The sequence below is a fragment of the Ylistrum balloti genome, unplaced genomic scaffold, assembly GCF_031769215.1.
Source record: "Ylistrum balloti isolate Yb309-2 unplaced genomic scaffold, AGI_CSIRO_Ybal_v1 Utg370906, whole genome shotgun sequence".
Taxonomy (NCBI): domain Eukaryota; kingdom Metazoa; phylum Mollusca; class Bivalvia; order Pectinida; family Pectinidae; genus Ylistrum; species Ylistrum balloti.
In genome coordinates, this window is record NW_026782514.1 from 594603 (window position 1) to 620268 (window position 25666).

Sequence of the window (25666 nt, forward strand, 5' to 3'; positions counted from 1 at the left end):
AGATCTGTAGACAGGCAATAATAATTGTAATACTACCTATGCAAGAGAGAGGTGTTTTTGTGGTTGGGATGTAAATTTGGTTTGAGGGAAAGAGATATAAAGTTTGAAAGGAGTGGTAACTTAAGTATACAACTTTGAAGGGAAGGTATCTGATGTGAACATTTGGAGGAAAAGATAAGTTTGTTGTGAGGATTTGCAGAGGGAGAGTGATGTAAGGGTCCCAAAAGGGAGATAACTTAACTTGTGGGTTTGGAGAGGTGTATCTGGTGTGAGCATTCAGAGGGGGAGATAACTTTGATGTCATGGAAAAGTGATTAGGTTCAGAAGGGGAGATAACTGAAGCATGAAGGTATAGAGAGGAGGTATATGGTGTAAGCATTTAAAGGAGGTAAATTTTGGTTTGTTATGAGAGGGAGAGAGATATAAAGGTTTAGAAGGAGAGATACCTAATACCAGATTGGATTTTACACAAAAGATAGCTGGTGCAAGCATTAAAAGTGAGAAAGTGGGGGAGGAGGGGGAATTCATTTCATTTGAAGGTTTAAATCAGAACAATTTGTTAAAAGTGCAGAACTGAAATATTGTTTTCATGCAATGTCATGCATTACGCTCTTGCAACAGAAAGCACACTTAGGTTTTTGTAGATACCTGCACACCACAGAGTGTTACAACAGCATTAAAAAAACTGTAATAAGAGATCAAGTTTTGAGAAACTTTCTGATAGTTTTGGTCAGAAACAAAATATTTCATTAAAATCATGCCGGTTACATACTTCAAAATTCAAAATAAAACTGCAAAGCAAATTTTAGTAGGGGGAATACTCTAGCAAGTTGATATCAGTGCATGCTGCTTCCCTGACGACAACGCTAAAGCCTTGGTATGCCCCCCTCGTGGAATTATCAGTTATAAATCTGTGCAATACTAAAGAATACGTCACAAAACAGCGACACGTATTTAAATGTTTGTTGACATTGGTTCAAAGTCTTATTTCATTTTTATGTATACATTTCTTATCTATAATAAAAAAAGTGAGTCACATTCTGTACCAATTTACCCGGAGGTTCACTAACTAGTATGTATTGTTGTCTGCGACCAATCACACGTTTTATACAAGAATGCTGTGAAACATTATTTACAAATTAACAAAAGGCTTTGTATTGCCTTTTCTGCAACTTCGTTTTTTAGCAGTGTACAAGAGAAAACATCCCACCACTTTACAATACAGCGTATTTGTACATTTGAAGATTTCTATAGTGAAGGACCCTCTTTAAGTATGTTCTAGCTTGGGAACCTTAACTTTTCTAAAAATACAATTAATTGCTTTACTGGTATTGTGCAATCATGTACAGCAAAGATGTGAAACTGGTTCTTAGTCCATTGATAATGAAGTCTTACGTCTCTTTGGCTGCAGCGATAGCTGAGTCTGACGAGAGCTAGCTTATGTATCCTCAGGTGTAGAACCCAGGTGTATGGTTCGAAGCTTCCTACCTGTGGTGGTTCTTGTTTCCTAGGTAACTGAGAAATGAATTGGTGTCATGATGGTGTCCTTGGGCAAAACACTTTACCTCCATTGCTCTAAATAGCAATAAAAATTTGCAAATTCTTTGGTAGGACTTGAATAAAGGATGACTTGGAATATTTGTCAAATGCATATTGAGGGCTTCATTTGTTCTTAGCAAAATATAAACCTCTGATTGTCACAATGGTAGTTTTCAACATACAAAACAGTTTATTGGCATTTTATTGGACAGAATTTGAAGAAAAATGATATAATATTCCTCATAAAATGCTACATAAATGAGGGAAACTTCATTTAGCCCCCCCCCCCCCACTTCAGTATAAATACATCTATGACTGAACAGGACAAAATGTCTTATCATTAATCAGTATAGAATATCTTTTTAAATCAAAGTTTTTGCTTAGTGCTAATGCCAGATGATGTTTTTCTTTATCATGTGTCAGTAGTTTTGATCAAATGTCATTTTGAATCAAGGAAGGCCTTTCTTCTAATCAATCAGCCTGTTTGATAAAAAAAAACAACCCATTTTCAATAGGGAAAGAGAAATCATGGTTTGGAGAAAATGGCTAGCTAATCAGGATTAGAGAAAATGGCTGACAAAATCAGAAATTTTTGCATAGTAGAACCAAGAAAAGCAAGAAATAAAGGACAATAGGCCATGTCTACTGGAATCAAATAACAAACCTTGGAGTGTTTCAAATATCATGTAAATGCTTTCCCATCAGTCTAGGAGTAATTCATAACTTAAACAGTAAACATGATTCTTTCATCAATTGAAAGGCCACAGTAAACTGCAACATTTTGTTGAAATGTTCCTCCTTTAGTGTTCGGTGTTTGGGAATATTCATATCTTTATGAAATATGAACATTAATTTTGCCTCTCCATTGAACGGTATTCCATACATATTCATCTTTATATAATCACCAACTTAATTACTACATTCAAAATCAATTCTATATATTTGGCAAGAAACCAAATGACTGACTTTGCATGCATTAGGAAATGAATTTTAGTCAAGAGTTTTACACTCAGAATAATTCTGCATTATAAACAAACAGATGAGGAACAGATCGGTACATGTTGAGATCCTGTTTTGTTGTTCAAGGTTACATCCCCATATTAAAGTACAGGTATTGGAAGGCCGTACACAGACAATTAGACAACATACACTGTGCAGCCTATATAACAGCCATTTATCACACCCATTTACATTTGTATAGAAAAGTGGAAAGCAGTCCATTATAATATTCAAAAGCAACAAATGGTGTACATTTAAAGAATTAGCATAGAGTTGAAAGGTGGACTAGGCTACAATGATCTAGTACAATGGGTATGGTGCGATACACAATAGAGGTAGCGTCACGCTGTCAGCGTGTTCTACCTCAGGCACAGACAAATCATACCAATTCCCTGACTATAAAAAAACATAATTGGTACAATTTAAAGATATCTTTTCACCAAATAAAACCATATATTCTACAATATACATATTGCATTACACAAAATGTTTATGAGAGTTTGAAAAATTTAGACAACTTCCAGTATGAAAAAACGAACATCAATGTTTCTTGCAAAATTATAAAGAATATATGAGATATGTTCATTACTTTTCTGTCAATATTTTCGAGGTCCCTGATTACGTGCCAAATGTAGCAAAGATGATTTTATTCTTGATGCATCGGTTAAGGATTGACCTCTGGACCTCCGACTTATTTCTGTAACAATTGAGAGTAACTGTTCCTTAGTCCAGTAGGTGGGGAGCAGCTCGTATAAAAGATGGACTGTATAACAAAGAAATGAAGACAACCTCACATATCACCCACCTATCTAAAACCACAACAACATGTGAAGGGAGCTGACCAGGCATGTGAATGAGCCTAAGTTATGGGTGTGAGTTATCTGTATTTCCACCAGGTGTACGACCAGGTGTTCTCCAAGTTTATAGGAAGAGCTATACCGACTGATTTTGACCAACCACATTTGTTGACAATGACCACTGTTCAAATGTAGTCAGGGATTACTTGACCACACATTATGTAACTATTAAAATTAATCACAAACTCTCTCTGTAAATCACACAAGGTATTCCCTCAACCATTGGTACTGATGAAACTTCAACTAGCACTAGGTAATTTCTCCATGGGACACATAAATCTCTGTGTAAGTGTATGAATGTGTGTGTGTTGGTGGAGGAGGGGGGAAAATACCACCATTTCTGAAATGGACCATAATTAATTGTAATATAGTTACATCATAATGATATCGACTGATGAAGAAGAAGTCTGCATCCCTATAATAACCGAGGCTCATGCAATGTTGTGTATACCGAGCTGTGGAGCAGCAATGTATTCACATATCACATCAGCCCAGGTGAGTATAGAAATGCTTTCCAACACTGAGGTTCGATGTCCGACTCATCAATCAGCACTATGTGAAAACAATCATTTGTGATATGGGACGTAGTTGCTTAGTGGTTAGTGCATTGTCAGTTTCATCAATGGATGTCCCATGAACAGCTCTTATCATTGAACGCCTGTATACAATATACCTGTTATAAAGAAAAGATGTGTTTAAATTTCTACTCAAAATGAACTTGTCTGTTCTACCTAAAATGTATAGTTTGTGTGACACTTTTATTCATGACTAGTCCTGTCAATTCCAAATTGTGATTGAAACATTGCTGTATACATATCTTGCGGAATATTGATTTATATTATGTTTTTCTCAACAGAGAGGAGGTACTAATCATAAGGAGCGAAGGAGAGCAAGTTCATTGAGAAAAGGAACGAGTATTAACTTGTCAGTCTAATGAAGAGATTTGAAGTTCATCAACTAAAACCCACTAAATTCACCAGTCCACAACTTGACAGAAGGACAATTCAATGCAAGTTATGGATCTCAATACACAATGACCTTGACCTGATGGCTTGCCATAAGTAGGTCAGCGACTATCAAGAGTGAGTCAACCAGACAAAAGAGGAACACTGATAGCAATATATAGATAATAGTTTAATAGATTAAAATAGCATCCTGTGTGCAGGAGCACGTATACATATACCACCAAGGTACCAGGTAAGGATATTATTAATCAGATACATAGATATTCAGGTAATACTCATACTTAAAGGTCAGCTTCATCCTAGTCAGTTTCAGTACCTAATATATATTCAATCATCATTGTCATGTACAGTGCCACAGACTGTCTGACCTGACCTGGTTTTAACTTACGTGATCTTATCTAACTCGATCTGATCCATTAAGACCTGGTCAAACCTTCCATGAAATCATAAGAATTTACAAGGGTTGTAGCCATGACTGCATAAACTACAACTAAAGGTTGTAGTCATGACTATATAAACTACAACTAAAGTTGTAGTCATGACTATATAAACTACAACAATAGGTTGTAGTCATGACTGCATAAACTACAACAATAGGTTGTAGTCATGACTACATAACCTACAACTAAAGGTTGTAGACATGACTGCATAAACTACAACAATAGGTTGTAGTCATGACTACATAACCTACAACTAAAGGTTGTAGTCATGACTACATAAACTACAACTAAAGGTTGTAGTCATGACTACATAAACTACAACAAAAGGTTATAGTCATGACTATATAAACTACAACTAAAGGTTGTAGTCATGACTACATAAACTACAACTAAAGGTTGTAGTCATGACTACATAAACTACAACTAAAGGTTGTAGTCATGACTACATAAACTACAACAAAAGGTTATAGTCATGACTATATAAACTACAACTAAAGGTTGTAGTCATGACTACATAAACTACAACTAAAGGTTGTAGTCATGACTACATAAACTACAACTAAAGGTTGTAGTCATGACTATATAAACTACAACTAAAGGTTGTAGTCATGACTACATAAACTACAACTAAAGGTTGTAGTCATGACTATATAAACTACAACTAAAGTTGTAGTCATGACTATATAAACTACAACAATAGGTTGTAGTCATGACTGCATAAACTACAACAATAGGTTGTAGTCATGACTACATAACCTACAACTAAAGGTTGTAGACATGACTGCATAAACTACAACAATAGGTTGTAGTCATGACTGCATAAACTACAACAATAGGTTGTAGTCATGACTACATAACCTACAACTAAAGGTTGTAGTCATGACTACATAAACTACAACTAAAGGTTGTAGTCATGACTACATAAACTACAACAAAAGGTTATAGTCATGACTATATAAACTACAACTAAAGGTTGTAGTCATGACTACATAAACTACAACAATAGGTTGTAGTCATGACTGCATAAACTACAACAATAGGTTGTAGTCATGACTGCATAAACTACAACAATAGGTTGTAGTCATGACTACATAACCTACAACTAAAGGTTGTAGTCATGACTACATAAACTACAACAAAAGGTTGTAGTCATGACTATATAAACTACAACTAAAGGTTGTAGTCATGACTACATAAACTACAACAATAGGTTGTAGTCATGACTACATAAACTACAACAAAAGGTTATAGTCATGACTATATAAACTACAACTAAAGGTTGTAGTCATGACTACATAAACTACAACAATAGGTTGTAGTCACGACTACATAAACTACAACTAAAGGTTGTAGACATGACTGCATAAACTACAACTTAAGGTTGTAGTCATGACTACATAAACTACAACAAAAGGTTGTAGTCATGACTATATAAACTACAACTTAAGGTTGTAGTCATGACTACATAAACTACAACTAAAGGTTGTAGTCATGACTATATAAACTACAACTAAAGGTTGTAGTCATGACTACATAAACTACAACTAAAGGTTGTAGTCATGACTACATAAACTACAACAATAGGTGGAACTCATGATGATAGAAGTACAACTGCAGGTTTTTGTCACGATTATGTAAATTATAACTGATTATGCAAACTACATCCATAGAAATTTTTCTGATTAAGTAAACATCAACCATAGTTTTTCCTCTCAATTATGTAAACTACGGCCACAGGTTCTCATTCTGATTACGTAACTACAGCCATAACTTAAGTTGTCGTACAGGTGACATAAACTTAGTACAGATAAAGGCATCAAAAAGATAAAAGAGATGCGTGGACTCCATTCTACCTTTTGTCTTGGTCAAGCAATGATTCCGAGTCCAATAGGAACAGATCAGGTGGAGATAATCAACACCGAATTGATTTGGAAATAGCAGGAAATCAGCAGGTTAAAGTTTCGGTAATGTATTCAGAACATGAACTGAATGCACTACTAATCAAAACAAGACACGATTGGTTACACATGCATCAGGAAATACAACGATTGTATCAAACCTGACATATATGTACTACCAATATAGTATTTACACCTCAAAGTCTGCACAAAAACCTCTCATCTTTTTAATGTACAATCAATAAGGAAGTGAAATATTCAATCACATATTTAGATTTTCTCAACATATTAGTAAACAAGGTCAGATAGTTGAAGGTCTTGTAAATGCCAGATGAGCCTTATCAAAACTCTGTCTTTAAAATTAGAAGCAGACCTGACTTTGCAAGCTATTGTAAACAGAACAAACAACAAAGAAAAAAGCCAATATTTTCACTGGACGTAAATTAATCTAAAACAAATATATCGGACAATACAAGTTGTCAGGGTAACCAAGGTCTGAATATCACCCTATAGATCCTCTCTCGTAGTTCTAAACCGTTGTCAAATAGGAAACCTAGTCACTTGATACCAGGTTACTTATTTCAGTTTGAGTATTGAGCTGTTGTTAATGGATTGAAAAAACAATAAAATGTCAAACTGAGCATAGCTCATTATTCAAGTCTATAATTTGCATATAATTACTAACAATCTCCCTCCCCTGGAAACCAGCATTTCATTAGCATTGTAAAGCAATGTTTGTTAAACTTGATCAAAACATTTAATGGTTTCTCAATGTTTAACAAAAAATGGTATAAGAAAAACATGATAATTTTAAGACAATAACGATTTAAAGTTAGTGATAATCAGTAGGAACCTGATGCCGTGGAAATTTATTTTATAGTTGTGCTTAAAAAATAACATATATCGCTGATGCTATAGAAACCATTAATAAATGGGATGTCATCAATTGTATCTATGACAACTAAGTGGTTGGTCCAAAACAGCTTTAGTAGGTATGAATGTCATTACTTGTTGGTGGCTTTTAAATCATGAATTCTCACCAGGAAGACTGCATACAAATATGTGTAAAAATATGAATGCTGTTAGTTCGTATTTGTAGGTCAATTACAAATTCTCACTGCAAAGGTTGTGCCTTTATATTAAGTATGAATGTCATAAAGTTGGCTGGTTAATTACAAACTCTCACTACAAAGGCTGTGCCTTTATATAAAGTATGAATGCCATAAAGTTGGCTGGTTAATTACAAATTCTCACTACAAAGGCTGTACCTTTATATAAAGTATGAATGCCATAAAGTTGGCTGGTTAATTACAAATTCTCACTACAAAGGCTGTACCAGTGTAGATGGTATGACTGTAGTTAGCCCTTGATGGCTGGTTAATTACAAATTCTCACTGGGAAGGTTGTACCAGTGTAGATGGTATGACTGTAGTTAGTCCTTGATGGCTGGTTAATTACAAATTCTCACTGGGAAGGTTGTACCAGTGTAGATGGTATGACTGTAGTTAGCCCTTGATGGCTGGTTAATTACAAATTCTCACTACAACGGTTGTACCAGTGTAGATGGTATGACTGTAGTTAGCCCTTGATGGCTGGTTAATTACTAATTCTCACTGGGAAGGTTGTACCAGTGTAGATGGTATGAGTGTAGTTAGTCCTTGATGGCTGGTTAATTACAAATTCTCACTGGGAAGGTTGTACCAGTGTAGATGGTATGACTAGTTAGTCCTTGATGGCTGGTTAATTACAAATTCTCACTGGGAGGTAGGAGGTATGAATGTTGTTCTTGTTAGAGGTAAAATCACAATTTTAACTACCTGGCAAATGTTACATGCGTGCTATAGATTCTGGTGAGTGACATGTTTATACGTGACTTCAGCATGAAGACTCCTGTATCTGGCTGTATGTTATTGTAGCAGATTAATGCTGGGCTCTTGCAGATCAAAGAGATCTACCTTTCTGCAGTGCATTACCAGGAATAAACTGTGCTACATGTACTCTGACAGGATCTTCAGCCTTACCTAGCTATCACAGGGTTCCACAGAAGAGTCTAGTCTGCCAGAGTGTCAAGTACACTACACAACTTGTTATATGTAATATCACCAAAGAGAAATGTCAGGTTGAAACCACACAGGAATATGTCAGAATTTGTTTTATCTCTGGTTGCCAGACGATTTGGTGACAATTTTTTTTGTTAAAGTGCGAAAGTGGAGGTGGAATCTATGGTTAGATCAATGTTCCCTCCTGAAACTGCCGACAAGAAATCTGGAGACAATGATTAGAATGACTGAAGCTACGTCCGTCATTAGTGATTTGTGGTGCTAATTTACTGTGACATTCAAAATCTCTGACCAGTGCTGATCAGGGAATCTTAAAACAAAATCTTGTCTCAAACGTTTTCTAAAAATGTTTTAAAACAAAAATAAAGAAATTCTTAATCATTCTTTGATGGTTACAGATTCATGTGGACACCAGACATATTCCAAACTTAAAAGATATCGAAAATTTCTGTGGAGTACTTGAAGCGGAAAATTCTGAAACTATCAACTCTTCCAACTGTTCAGGTCCAGAATGGATGGGGATATTGAAATCCTTGACCAGTGTCCAGAGGAAAGAGGTGACAAGTTGCTGACCACGAGATAGTGAAATTAGGTGACTTTGTAATTATGGACCTTGTCAGTGGGGTTTTGTTCTGATCCATTTTGATGTGGTCAGTCCCTCTGTCTAATGACTACTGTACAGTAAACCAAAGTCTGGTTAACTTTCCGTGATAGAAAAAAAGTCTTTCCTTAAAGATCAATACAAATATGGCAAAAATTAAGCAAATTTCGAGAATAGGCTAAATTTCTGTCAATGTTTTGCTGTGAATTTTAAGACATTTAGATAGAAAACCAATTTGTGTGGTTGTATCTCAGTAAGGTGTTAAGCACATCAAGCTATCTAGTCATGGACTAAATCACAAAATCAATGGAAATCTCTGTCTGGAGAGTCCTCTTCTCTCAATTGTCCCTGGCAACCGAAACAGAAAGTAAAATTGACCATCTGCGAGACACTTGTTTCCACAATGTCGGGGAGCTAGTGGACAGTGACTGAGCTAGACGTTTCCGGGCTATTAGATGTCTGGGTGGACATAACAAATGTCTACCAGGAACCAATTAGTCCTGTTCAATTGTACAGCTAACACCATGAAAGGTTTCATCTGGTTCTATATTACAGGACTATTAAAGAGGACTTTTTATAGTAAACTCCTTATATGGTTATCACTGTAAATCGAACACATTAAAGGTTTCATCTGGTTCTTTGTCACAGGACTATTAAAGAGGACTTTTTATAGTAACACCATGAAAGGTTTCATCTGGTTCTATACTACAGGACTATTAAAGAGGACTTTTTATAGTAACACATTAAAGGTTTCATCTGGTTCTATACTACAGGACTATTAAAGAGGACTTTTTATAGTAACACAATGAAAGGTTTCATCTGGTTCTATACTACAGGACTATTAAAGAGGACTTTTTATAGTAACACATTAAAGGTTTCATCTGGTTCTATATTACAGGACTATTAAAGAGGACTTTTTATAGTAACACATAAAAGGTTTCATCTGGTTCTATATTACAGGACTATTAAAGAGGACTTTTTATAGTAACACATTAAAGGTTTCATCTGGTTCTATACTACAGGACTATTAAAGAGGACTTTTTATAGTAACACAATGAAAGGTTTCATCTGGTTCTATATTACAGGACTATTAAAGAGGACTTTTTATAGTAACACCATGAAAGGTTTCATCTGGTTCTATATTACAGGACTATTAAAGAGGACTTTTTATAGTAACACAATGAAAGGTTTCATCTGGTTCTATATTACAGGACTATTAAAGAGGACTTTTTATAGTAACACATTAAAGGTTTCATCTGGTTCTATACTACAGGACTATTAAAGAGGACTTTTTATAGTAACACCATGAAAGGTTTCATCTGGTTCTATATTACAGGACTATTAAAGAGGACTTTTTATAGTAACACCATGAAAGGTTTCATCTGGTTCTTTGTCACAGGACTATTAAAGAGGACTTTTTATATTAACACATTAAAGGTTTCATCTGGTTCTATATTACAGGACTATTAAAGAGGACTTTTTATAGTAACACATTAAAGGTTTCATCTGGTTCTATACTACAGGACTATTAAAGAGGACTTTTTATAGTAACACCATGAAAGGTTTCATCTGGTTCTATATTACAGGACTATTAAAGAGGACTTTTTATATTAACACATTAAAGGTTTCATCTGGTTCTATATTACAGGACTATTAAAGAGGACTCTTTATATTAACACATTAAAGGTTTCATCTGGTTCTTTGTCACAGGACTATTAAAGAGGACTTTTTATAGTAACACAATGAAAGGTTTCATCTGGTTCTATATTACAGGACTATTAAAGAGGACTCTTTATAGTAACACCATGAAAGGTTTCATCTGGTTCTTTGTCACAGGACTATTAAAGAGGACTTTTTATAGTAACACAATGAAAGGTTTCATCTGGTTCTATATTACAGGACTATTAAAGAGGACTCTTTATAGTAACACCATGAAAGGTTTCATCTGGTTCTATATTACAGGACTATTAAAGAGGACTCTTTATATTAACACATTAAAGGTTTCATCTGGTTCTATATTACAGGACTATTAAAGAGGACTCTTTATAGTAACACCATGAAAGGTTTCATCTGGTTCTATATTACAGGACTATTAAAGAGGACTTTTTATAGTAACACCATGAAAGGTTTCATCTGGTTCTATATTACAGGACTATTAAAGAGGACTTTTTATAGTAACACATTAAAGGTTTCATCTGGTTCTATATTACAGGACTATTAAAGAGGACTTTTTATAGTAACACAATGAAAGGTTTCATCTGGTTCTATATTACAGGACTATTAAAGAGGACTTTTTATAATAACTCCTTATATGGTTATCACTGTAAATCAAACACATTACAGGTTTCATCTGGTTCCATATTACAGAAATACTGACTTGGAAATAATTCAAATTAATTAATTAATTAAATCCTTTATCATGTATTGTCCTTTACTACTGATATCTGATTTTTCTTTGCCCTGTGTTTGAAATTTGAACTTCGTCTTTGTAAACGTGACATTAAAATGAAGGATGAAATTTCCTTTTTTACCACATCTTTACTTAAGTGTTTAAGTGTATACCCTAGCTGTCACCGTTTAAGCTATAAACCGTTTTGCTTGTTTTTCTGGGTGTATCGTCCTCTCAACTGACAAGGTCGTCTAGTAGAAGCTGGTGGCTTCTTCACTGATCAAAATATGAGAGGTCCGTCTAATGCCAACCACAGCAATAGGAGTTTAGTGTCTTCTAGTGTAAGGCCACAACCAAAGTGACAACACAGACCAATCTGTTTTTCAATGGGAGCTGAGAAACAGACTGGTATGTGTTGTTGTGTCCTGGGTTAAGACACTTTACCCTAGTTAATTACAAATAAAATGCAAAAAGACTCTTGTGTTTTTGTTCAGTAAGGTTGCTTAGGAATATTTTTTCTCAATGACACATTTGAACATACTGAAACTCTTCTATGAATTCAACAATATTTCAAATTATAATTATGCCTACAATTTTTCACCAAGATTTGTATTAAGTGAAACTGTCACAGGAAACGTCCTCCCACCTGTTCTAGAGTGATGTGAAGGGTATAGGGTATAAATGGCACAATGATCTCTGTCAACTCCCATGAAGAGGTCATGACATTAGGGCCGTTTTCCTCTATCATTATACAATGACCTCGGAAAGAAACATTTAAACCACAATAAAAATCTCCGCATGTGACACGAGGAAATGTTTAAATAAAAATCCCCATCCGTGTCATAATGAAAAAAATCAATTACAAACGACAGACCAACAAGGGTCCATTTTATGACCAAATCACCATCATCTATAGGTTTAGTGTCGTGTCATACATAATCTAAATGTATTGCAAACTTGAAGAGTCTCCTTGACGGAGATCAGGTGCCGTATTAGTGTGCCTGTGTGACTCTGATAGGACAGAGAAAACCTCTTATTATGGACATTGTGCAGGTAACAATGTTAAAAAGGGCTAGTGGGCACTGCAATCTTTTGTGATTAGCAAGTACTTAGGTAAATACGGTATGCCATTAGTGAATCACAAACGACTTAGGGGCACAACAATGACCTACAATTATTGTCAGGTGAATGGGATGTAGGTAGTAAGCAAGGTACTTACTACCTTAATTAGAACAGATTAGTCCCGAGTGTTATAAAACTGGAGCAATATTGTTGATTAGTTGCTCTCTATACTGCTTTACCTTCTCCATAGTAAAATGGATCTGGGGCTTTTTGTGTAAGACTTGATATATGGTACAGAATGGTCGGTCCTACCCCAAGCCTGAATTACCTTGATCGGTTTGATCAGGTAGGACCTATACAGAAAACTGCCTCCCACAGAGGAAATGGTTTTGAACATTATTCTTTTCTTTGAATCTTTGACAGTTTCATTCCTTACCATTCCTTTCATCACTAAACTGGCCAGTGATGTCAGGTCATATGCTTATTCACATCGTAAGACACTTGTGTAATGAAACTATTGTGACATCATCAATAAGTCATGTCCTGATGACTTCACATGATTGGCTTCGTAGTGTAAACACATATCATCATAGTCAACATTAGAAATTAACTGGAGAATTTTGGTTCATTTTTTCAGAAGCATGAGCTAAAAGATAAAAGTATTCTTAATGAGTGTCTATGTAATATGAAATTTATTGTCTCACGAAATAATTCAATACGTCACTCGCCTCCAGACTCACTGCTATATCATATAATTGAAATCTTGTATAAACAGAAAACATCTGTCTCTACCCTAACTCCTCCCTATAAAACAAATGCTTGGGATTTTACACAAAGCCTTTTCAACAACTTTTTTCTTCCTTTTTTTCAGAAGAGGATTCAACGAGGCTTCCTCCCATGTCTGAATAGCTACAATGATTGAACAGATATTTGATTGGATAACACAAGGGTTCAACATATTGGTAATTACCTCCCTTGGTGGGGGGAGTGGCTGAAGTCAGACTGTTATCCAACACACACATGCATGCTGGGAGATATCTGTGGTCATGTCCTTGACATGATTCCAGACAAAACTATGCTATGTAAGCCCAAGGACGAACATGGCTCAGGTTTTGTGTTTACTGGGAAATGAGAAAAATGCATGTTGAGTTGATTGTTCTGTCACCTGTGGTCAAAAGGCCAGGTGTGTCTACCTGGGGAGATACCTGCCCAGGTAAAAAAAAAAACTAAACATGAAGTCAGCCTTTAGATGTAACCTTTGATAATCTTTATGAGAAGTGTGCCGTTGTCAGCGTGGACATGCTAATCCTTTAAATCTAATAAAAGACACTATCACCTAGGTGTGAGAGAGTAATATTAGGTAACAGTTCATAATATATTAAGCAATGCTCACAAAACATAATGCTATTTTTTTCTAATCATGTGTTTATCATTTAGTGTTCCAGTCAACTAAACATGTTAAATTCCAACTGCAGTTGTAATCCCTGATATGGAAAATAAGGTTATCATAATCTTCCTTTGATCTTAGGACTCAAGGCTATTATCATAAAGATTTAAAATACAGATGAATTAGGTAATTATGAACATTTCTACATAATATAGAATGTTTCTTTCATTGAAGTTAATCTTGTCAAGTTTGCCACAATCTAAGCTGCCGTTTAATCTGTCAAATATCTTGCGTATTGTACAAAACTTATTAGATGAAACATGATGTCATTGTCAAAAATATTGAAATGTGCATTGATAACAAAACTCGAATAACATGTAGCAAAGACTAATTGAGATCTGAACAAATAACATTAAAGATCTATATACTTATCACGAGAAATAAATACATCTAATTATATAAATGGTACTAAATACAAAATAATTATTACCAGGAAGCGTCAGATAATTTTAGATATTGTCCTATAGATCATGTGCTTTTTAAAGAATGTGTTTTATCTGTCTTATAAACAACACAATACCCCAAACTAATGACGAAATAATGAGAAACTTAGAGTGAGGATAATCAGCTGTTTGCTAAATATAATACAAGGATATCTTCCTATGTGTTAAACATCTCTCAGACTTAGGGAAGAAAAATAAAAGATTTTTAGAAAAGTTGCAGTGAAATATATATATTGCAAAGACTACAAAGAAAATACAGACAAATGAACAAAATTGTAATCAAAAGACAAAACTGATGAAATGGGAGCAAAATAATATGAAAAAAAAAAAAATTCACTGAGACAAAAAGTACAAGATGATGTGTTCAGGAAGGGTGTCTTTGCTTAATTGGTAACATTCGATAGGTTATGTTTGGTTGCTCCAATTTAGTTATGTCACATTTTCAAATGCACAACAGAACTACACAGTGTACTGAAGGGTATCAGAGCTATCTTACTGCATATTGAACAAGGAAATGGAAAAATTCCCTATGAGATTTTTCCTATAGACTTGATCAACCTGTATCTCACCAATCCCTTTCTGACGAGTCTATTAGTCAGCTGTGGATATCTTTTATGAAGTCATGATATTGGGAACAAGTCCTTAAATATCAATAAACTGCAACAAGTAACTCCTACTGGCTGGAGAAGCAGGGGTATATTACTATCTATAAATGGAAAATTCACAATGGGAGAAGCTGTCCCTTTTGGCTTTGCTGTATGAGAAAATGTAGGTAATAATCTGATGAAAGTCTATTGTGTCCTTGGTGAATATATATGGTGATAGACCAAGCCAGTAATTTAAAATTTAGACATCATAAATATATCTTGATGTGAAATTAACAGACTACTGACAATATCTTTTCGCCCTGCTTTGATAAAGTCTTTGATTAATTCAGAGGAGTAAGGTTATATATTTCCGAAGGTGTGTTGATAGTCTGTTGGAAAACCTTGCCACCAAACACAATGATAGTAATCAGAATATTATATAAATGTTAATACTTCTACTATATCTCAATGAGATTAAATGAGAAAAGCTTTCTAATTATAACCCAACTTATCAATATTATCAAAGAACGTTATACAGAAACTGTTTCCAACTCCATTTATCAAAATCCTCGTACATTGTATTGAATAAAAACTGTTTCTAAGCTCTGATCAATGCCATAACGGCCATCATTGTACCTGGTTCTAATCGATACTGGATTCAGGTGCTGTTCAATGTCAGTATGCCCTATGGAACAAAGTGGTATCATTACCGCTTAGATAAGGCCATTTCCAAAAATAATGCTTTTTTCACATTGTAATTATATCAGTTGACTAGTACTCTAATATCCATATATCATTCTATCTCAGAAACGATCATTAAGTAGACATTTATTAATATACTTTCCAAACAGCGATGGTCAAATGCTTTATCCGAAGGCAAGTTTCGCTTTCCAGCTTTTATTCCTTTTTTTTTGAATTTTATTGCTTAATCAATATATGTGGTGATAAAGAAGTTCAATATGCAAATTCAGTGTTATGTGTTCGCTTAGCTTTAAATACCTCCATAGAAAACCATTATTTTTGGAAGCAAGTTTACCTTGCTTCAATAGCTGATTATATCCTAAATCGCCATGGTAACATGTCAAGATTTTCTTCATTCTGATTATGGCTTTCAATGTTTGAAGTCTTGGCTTAATGTCTGCTTTCAGACATAACCTTTTTCTGTCTTCATAATGGTCTCCAATTGCTACATTTAGAAGCAGAACTCCAGTTCTAATGGTATTACACGGGTATGATAATGGACCTCATAGACCATAGACTACTGTCATAACACCTCATTAGCTTTGATGGCTGTACATTAACAGGCCCAGGGGACCTGTTGAAAGGTCTGAAAAATTAAATATTACAGATGCAAGACTTACAAGTCAGCAAAATGTACTATACAAAGAAAAACTTACATAATGATGAAAGTCAGCATCTCAACTGATAATCTAGAAACTTACACACTCTTAAAGATCGTAAAATTGTTTAATCTAGACTCTCAGCGTCACAAGGTCTTGGTCCAAGAAAATAGCACCTGGCCACCTACGGTTCTAACTTTTGTAAAAACGTCATCTTGGCCCAAAAAATATCACCTTCATAGTTAGGGTTCTTACCTTGCAAGGTGTCCAACTTATTTAAATCATGTGTAATTCAGCTTGTACATACATAGATGGTGTAAAATGCTGTTTCGAGTACAAATAGTGAGTTGAACATCCCCAGTTTCTCAAGTTCTCCAATATGTTCTGTCATCTGGGAATGCAGTTTTAGTCTATATCACAAACAGAATCCCATACACAGCCAAATACCAGGTAATAGTATATCTTCTTAAGTAAATATCTAATTCTTTTTTATGGTACATCAATATAAATTTATAAATGTTTGTTTTGTTGTATGCCTATCTGGTATGCAAAACAAAGTGTACAACCAGATCTGGTATGCACCCTCTGATATCATTAAATTTTCTTAATGTTTCTGAAGTTAACATGTAAAAGTACAACACTGTAAGATATACAACATACCAGTCAAAATCATAAGTCTAAACAAGATGAAAGAAATGGAAGTTTTTCCAGAACCTGAGAAGATTCTGAAATATCTTAAACTTGTCTGACACATATTGGTCAAGGTCATTTATATAAGGAAATCTGTAGGTGCTCCATCCCAGGCACTTGCTTATGATACTTCAGAAGAAGATTTTTATATGTTACAAACATATGTGACCCCTGTGACCTTGAAAAGCGGTCAATGTCTTTTTAAAGAGGAAACTTTGTAGTACATCATCTCAGGTACTGTCTGACCAAGTATCAGTCTTCTCCATCTCCAGCCACTTAAGAAAATCATTCTTCATGTGTTTTAATATATTTGACCCCCTATGACCTTCAAAATAGCTTCAGGTCATTTTATCACACTGTCCTACATATCTACTTGCTCAATTGTTAAACTCATGGACACTTTTGGCACTTCAAATGAAAATGCCTCAAGTTTTAAACTCATTTTATCCCTGTTACCTTGAAAATTGGTCCAGGTTATTCATTATATAGGTATATAAGGAAACTTTGTAGTGCACTATCTCTTCTGACGAAATATCAGTACCCTGGTTTTCTGGAACTTCAGATGAATATCTTGAAATATTATTTTTTTATATTTGACCTCTGTCACATTGAAATTAAGTCAAGGTTATCTATATGGAGAAATTTTGAGGTACCTATTGGCAAAATATTAGACCTCTGGGTCTATAACGTGAGAACAACAAATAATCAGCTGGACAATATGAGTTCAGTCTTTTGTATTTATGCCCTCTTGGTCACCTGTAAAATCTGGGCTCATCTACAGCCAGACACTACTTACCTGGAATATATTATAATGTACATCCTATTTATTAGCTAAGTACATCTGATCATAACAAAATAACAATCAATGTTGTCAATGTTGTCATAAAGATATTCCTACAAGGCATCGTAGGGTAATGGACATTTTCATATAGTGTAATAGATCACAGTTGTGTGTGGTGTCACAGAGGCTACAGTATATGGTGACATAGGGGATACTTCATCAGAGTTCAGAAAAGTGTAGAGGAAGTTAGACTGGGGTCAGTGTCAGGAGTCCTCATCATAAATGTGTAGGTAGAGGATGTACTATAGAAGAGTCCTCGTCATAGATGTGTAGGTAGAGGATACATCAAGTGTACTATAGAGGGGTCCTCGTCATAGATGTGTAGGTAGAGGATACATCAAGTGTAATATAGAGGAGTCCTTGCCATAGATATGTAGGTAGAGGATACATCAAGTGTAATATAGAGGAGTCCTTTCCTTGTCATAAATGTGTAGGTAGAGGATGTACTATAGAGGAGTCCTCATCATAAATGTGTAGGTAGAGGATGTACTATAGAGGAGTCCTCATCATAAATGTGTAGGTAGAGGATGTACTATAGAGGAGTCCTCATCATAAATGTGTAGGTAGAGGATGTACTATAGAGGAGTCCTTGTCATAGATGTGTAGGTAGAGGATACATCAATTGTACTATAGAGGAGTCCTCATCATACATGTGTAGGTAGAGGATGTACTATAGAGGAGTCCTCATCATAAATGTGTAGGTAGAGGATGTACTATAGAGGAGTCCTTTCCTCGTCATAGATGTGTAGGTAGAGGATGTACTATAGAGGAGTCCTCATCATAAATGTGTAGGTAGAGGATGTACTATAGAGGAGTCCTCATCATAGATGTGTAGGTAGAGGATGTACTATAGAGGAGTCCTCATCATAAATGTGTAGGTAGAGGATGTACTATAGAGGAGTCCTTTCCTCGTCATAGATGTGTAGGTAGAGGATGTACTATAGAGGAGTCCTCATCATAAATGTGTAGGTAGAGGATGTACTATAGAGGAGTCCTTTCCTCGTCATAGATATGTAGGTAGAGGATACATCAAGTGTAATATAGAGGAGTCCTTTCCTCGTCATAGATGTGTAGGTAGAGGATGTACTATAGAGGAGTCCTCATCATAAATGTGTAGGTAGAGGATGTACTATAGAGGAGTCCTTTCCTTGTCATAGATGTGTAGGTAGAGGATGTACTATAGAGGAGTCCTCATCATAAATGTGTAGGTAGAGGATGTACTATAGAGGAGTCCTCATCATAAATGTGTAGGTAGAGGATGTACTATAGAGGAGTCCTTTCCTCGTCATAGATGTGTAGGTAGAGGATGTACTATAGAGGAGTCCTCATCATAAATGTGTAGGTAGAGGATGTACTATAGAGGAGTCCTCATCATAAATGTGTAGGTAGAGGATGTACTATAGAGGAGTCCTTTCCTCGTCATAGATGTGTAGGTAGAGGATACATCAATTGTACTATAGAGGAGTCCTTTCCTCGTCATAGATGTGTAGGTAGAGGATACATCAAGTGTACTATAGAGGAGTCCTTTCCTCATCATAGATGTGTAGGTAGAGGATACATCAAGTGTACTACAGAGGAGTCCTTTCCTCATCATAGATGTGTAGGTAGAGGATACATCAAGTGTACTATTGAGGAGTCCTTTCATAGATGTATAGGTAGAGAATACATCATGTGTACATTTCTCATCAAACCCCATCATAGTGCCAATATCATGTTAATCTTGGCTGTAGATCATGACTATATGATGATTGGTCGAATAAAACTGACACAATATTATTGTACGCCATCATCAACCCTCCTCAGTTACAGCCCAATAATCCTGTACATTCTGACAGAAAGATAAATTTCTGGAGAGGTAACGAACTAGTTGTATTATTATTATTCATAAAAAACATACCATCGACTAGAGTGTGTATCCACTAACACCCATATCTTCATCTCTCCTGTCATTCATACTGAACCTAAGAGTAACCAAGGGTGACATATTCTACTGTAAAGTACTAATGCCCCAATATTTGTATACTGATGATAGACCTAGACACTTTTCCATAGTCCATCCTGCTGTATTCTATATTCAGGGACCAAGGGGAACCTATATATGAAATTTAAAAAAGATTTATCCAGCGTTCAAAAGATTAATCCAATGTCCATAGACTCAAGGTGATTTTGAATTGCCCACCAATAAGTTTGTGGGCAGAAAAAATTATTGATCGGGGCATCCCTGTAAGTTTTCCACCATTATTTTGTGAAAGATTATAGTAATATGAAAACCTCTTGCTGTGTGTATCCCTATCTATGCAACATTGAATTATACCCAGTCTACTACAGTGCTTCCTGTCTCCGTTTCTACACCAGAAGTAATTCTTTGCTGCCCTGAGCATGCCCAGGGTCACTTCACAGGCCTAATGACATTTACTATGATTACTTTAGTTACAGAAAGGTCTGATGTTGCCACAGGTCCACAAAAATCAAATATTCTCAACGCTGACCACCACTAGAGTGATAACTCGTCTGAGCCAAGTACAGCTTCTTCCCAATAGTCAGAGTAATTCCGGTAAATAATTCAATTTACGCTCAAAGAAAATGAATTCTAAACCAATTTTTGACAAGAGATTGTGCTTGGTCAGCACTTACGTCCCTGTCAGGTCATTATGTTGGCCAAAACAGATTACTCTGGTACTCGTGTCGAAGTTTCTTGCTGAATTTATCTTTCTTTATCACAGCAGATTTCTAGTAAAACTGTCTTTATGTTCCTCTTCGAAAGATTCAGATTCAATTCCTTAAGTCAACATTCAACACCGAGAACTCTTCATCTTTTTTTGCCAGGAGTTTGGCAAATATCAAACTGACCAATTTCAAATCTTAAATGAGACAAATTACATTTCATAATTTTAATTACTGCTCTTCCAGGGCTGAAATATGACATGGCTAAAATAATCTTTTTTGGGTTCTTACACATAATGACAGTGTTTGTACCTCGTGAAATAAAACCCCTATATATCATAGTCATTATCAAAAGTTCACTAACATGACATACTATTTTGTAGAACGCTTAATACCATGTAACAATTACAGGACAAAAATCACATGGAAAAATAACTCTCGACAAAAAAGACCAATATCTGTTTAAAATTTTATATATATAAAAATATCATGAATGATTCACAAAATCTGAGTGCCCCTTTCAGGAGAATCCTGCTCAGTTGCCAATACATGAATTAACCAAGAACATTCCTGGGGTTAATTGTTTTCTTCAGTTCCTACCCGCTTTTTCTTCTGTCTGATTCAGCCTATGACAATTCTAATGGATGTGTCTGATTGCTGTTTGTTCAATCAGGATTGAAACATGATGCTGAGACCTTAATCAAACTACAACACTAGAGGGATAAGCAGGCCCCACCTTGTTTCCTAGAATACAAGCCATCTTAGGACCATTCCCAACAATCAATACCACTAGCAATAAGTCTTCATCAGAACATTTAAGGCATTAATTGGTTTGAAATATGGACAACTACAGCTGAATCTGGAAGCCCTTGTTCTGTGTTGATATTGTAATTGACTCTTTCCTGTTTCCTCTTGGTCGCTCCTAAACTGGCCATTCCTTATACATCAGTTAATCAATCTACTCTATGTAAATTGCCATCAGCACAAAAGAGGCATTCAAAGTTAATCATTTCTTGCTATTAATGTTTGACATTTCACATAATCTAGTATTATCATGTAAACCAGAAAAAACCTGTTGTAAAATGTTACTGTTGGACATCTGAACTAACAGGAGTACTATAAGAAAGAATATACCTTCTCATACATACGTTATCATTCTTCAGATTATTTAATGGATGGTGTTCAAACTGCTCATATTTTTTTATCATCGTATTTATTTAAATGTTTATGACATTTTGCATTATTCCACAGGATATCATGATGTTTAGTGACTTTGACCAGTGAAATCTGAAACTGAAAAGAAATCCCAAGCAAGTATTACTGGATTGATTTAATGAAGTTTAGTAAAAATAAATTTTTTGTTAAATGATTTCCTATGCAACAGATTGTGAAGTTTACAAAGTATATGATATACAGTCTTAAGTTGATAGAGAACAAGAATTATAAGAATCCTGAACTTAATATACCATTGTAAACTTTCCAGCAGCTCTGTGCCTTGAAAAATCTGTAGAATGTTGAATTCACAGCAGCTGATTTACAGACAATTTGAGTGGACAAGACATCAAAATGAGCTGTGAATCTTTGCCAAGCTTTTAACCACCACACAACAGAATCAAATCTTTAGATAATCACTCTTTGCAGTATCTTCTGTCTTGTGTTGAGTTCCTTAGTTTACGTCAGAAGCTAATACATCTAGGTTCCTGATGTTACCAGAGCAATTATGAGAAATTCTTTGCTACATGAATTTGTAGTCAATGAATTTCCTTCTGCGTGTGTTCGCAGTGTTTCCCAGTGTCTAAAACAGCGCAAACCTTCACTATGTCCAAACATAGGTAAACAGGAAGCTAGACTACACCTGGTCTGTTACCATGGTAAAATACTTAGTAACCATCGTTAAACACAAACCTTTATAATGTCTTAATCAAAGTCAGGTAAGCAGCAAGGTAACCTCCACCAGGAATTAGCCTACACTTGGTCCATTACCTCAGTAACCTTCCCTAACTACAATGTTCACAACGTCAACAAAATATATCATTTAGTGGTTCAAATGACTGCTAATTGTAATCAATAAAAACATTTCCTTGGAAAGGCAATGAAATGGTATTGAATAGAAGAAACCTTTTCTATAGAATTTAAAGAAATGCTTTTAAATTTCCCATTTCATGTTCCAAAAGTCTGATCTAGGCATAATTTGAGACAGTTGAGACAATAAGTTTTTTTAATTGTCTTTGAACAGGGATGCAGGGTACAGTATCACAATTCTTAATTTTGGATACGAAAAATAGTGTCTCAAGATGAATTTTTATTTCAATATTCAGCAATGTTAATTTATTGCCATTATGATGAGAACAATGACCAGCCATTCTTTCCTTACCCACTGCTGTGAACTATGACTATATCAACTGTGAATTTATTTAGAAAACACAGAGGGAATGGGGGGCAGTAATGTTATTTAATGTGCTAAAACTTGGTGCAGAGCACTTAAAAGTAAGCAGGGGATCTGCCAGTGGAGTGAGAATACCGGGGCGAGTGTGGTGGGATCTGTCCAGGTGGTGACCAAGTCTGGCATCATAATGATCACCTGCAATACTCCTAAAACCATAGCATTATGTAGTACACAATGGCTGGATCCAACTTACTGATTACCTAATACATTAGCACTCAATGAGATGATAACATAATGGTGAAGTGTCCTAAAAATTCCTCAACTCTCTAGCAGGTTCACAGATTTGTAAGGTACCGTAAAAATATCAACTCCGTGTTAAATTTCGCAGTGAAAAAGCTGCTCCTTTATAAAATAAAGATCTCACACTCTCACTGTGCTGGTGGGTAAATGTTTACATAGATTTAGTAATGCACTTCCTTGTATAAGAAGAGATTTCCACAAAATTATTCATCATATGGTAACTTTGATATGGTATGCTATATATGGTATAGCCCTCCAAGGAGACACATGACACCTTTGACCAATACACTACTGAACTATCCTTTTAAACAGAAGAAAATTAACTAAACTTTACCATCTAATACATGGTTTGATAACTTCTGCTGTGGAAACTCAATAACCTATTCCCAGTGCATCAAAAGCTGAGTTACAATTCACTAATGGTTAGCCAAATTTTTCTAATATGAACACAACAAAACAGAAAACATTTAATTATCGTCATTTCACAGCTATATATTTGTGAAGACAAACTTGAATTTGTTTTGAATGAATTTGAATTTTTCACTAAACATTGGTTAACTATAACCAAGCTTTCAGCAACTGGGACCAGGTGTCATTACTGACTGTTACCATGACAATGATACCCAGAAACCAAGACCAGACATTGGAAACTTGTAACCAGGTGTCATTACTGTCTGTTACCATGACAATGACACACAGAAACCAAGACCAGACATTGGAAACTTGTAACCAGGTGTCATTACTGACTGTTACCATGACAATGATACACAGAAACCAAGACCAGACATTGGAAACTTGTAACCAGGTGTCATTACTGACTGTTACAATGGCAATGATACACAGAAACCAAGACCAGACATTGGAAACTTATAACCAGGTGTCATTACTGTCTGTTACCATGGCAATCATACAGGAACGAAAAACAGTTAAAAGGTTAAAGGGAAACTACCACTTATTGGTGGTTAGTCTGTTTAAGTATATTGGGTATTCATTCATTTGATGCTGGATTTAAATGGCGATATGGGCATAATGAATTGAAATCTCTCTCCTTACGGGAAATTCTTTTACCTGAACCAATTATCCTGGGCCTACTGACTTTCAAGGCTTAAAATGCAATATACATTATATATATTGATCCTAAATAAAATTTAAAAGAAAGCGCTTAAAGGATTCTCAACATGCAAGATCAGCTTCATTTCTGACTTTATTAATATGTTGCAATGTTGGTACAAGATTACCAGTGTAAATATCATTGTTGTTCAATTACGAGATCCATTTATTTAACAATCTCAAAATCAGCCTACCACTTCAGACCTCCCCAGCCCTTACAAACATTGAGGTGACTTAGACATGGCAGCATTTGACCTTGTTGAAGACTTTTATGATATCAATATGACAGGCCTGCTGGTCCCCTCCCAGGGGTGTTCGCCTTGTCTTCAACCTTATAGCTACATCAAAGATACCGGTGGGCACTATTTACAGAAAGGTTTAGGACGAGGCTGGTAAAGCCCTCCCAAGGTGACCGACACCAATCTGCTTGTCTTTTTTTACGTGTTGTTACATCTGACAGGTGTAATCAAAGATATATAGCACTGAGGTGATCAATTCTGTTTGTTAAAGAATACTTCCAGGTGCAAAAGACACACCGCAATGACAAAAAAGGAAGTGTGTTGTGTCAATTTTATTTGTTGTGATTCAATTATAAGTTACAATAGCTCTAAGTACCGAGCTATTTAACTTCATATCATACCTCGTAGGTCTGATAGAACAGGTGTTGCAACAACACAGTGGTGTGTCACATGTCTGTGTGGTCAATTATAAATTGACCAACAGGTAAACATTATGTTGGTGTGGTCAATCAGTCTGATCGTCAGGTAAATGCGAGAATAAGCAGAGGTGATAGACAGGTAAACAATACATAATTAGGGGTATGTACCTTATTTCTTACAAGCTTACAGAACTTCAGGGATCACACACTTCAGATCATCGACCTTCAGAGGATGACTTATCACTATGAGAACCTCGTTACAAACAACCTATAAACTCATGTGGGCTATCATTGAATCAATGTTGATATGTTTATATAATACTGTCTGCTTGTTAAATGTGAATGCATTTCTATCTCTTGAAACTATTGTTAAAGAAAGTTGAATGTTCT

The 25666-nt window shown here is 35.4% G+C and overlaps 1 long non-coding RNA gene across 2 annotated transcripts; it reads left to right on the plus strand.

The window, feature by feature from the left end:
- Positions 1 to 3807: 3807 nt before the first annotated feature.
- LOC132559397 (uncharacterized) lies at positions 3808 to 16253 on the plus strand. Of its 2 annotated transcripts, none has more exons than XR_009554625.1 (4): positions 3808 to 3890; positions 4252 to 4477; positions 9157 to 9350; positions 13682 to 16253. It is a non-coding gene; the product is annotated as an uncharacterized LOC132559397 (long non-coding RNA). The 2 variants fall into 2 exon arrangements; XR_009554626.1 differs by lacking the exon at positions 3808 to 3890 and adding an exon at positions 3914 to 3993.
- The last annotated feature ends 9413 nt before the right edge of the window (positions 16254 to 25666 follow it).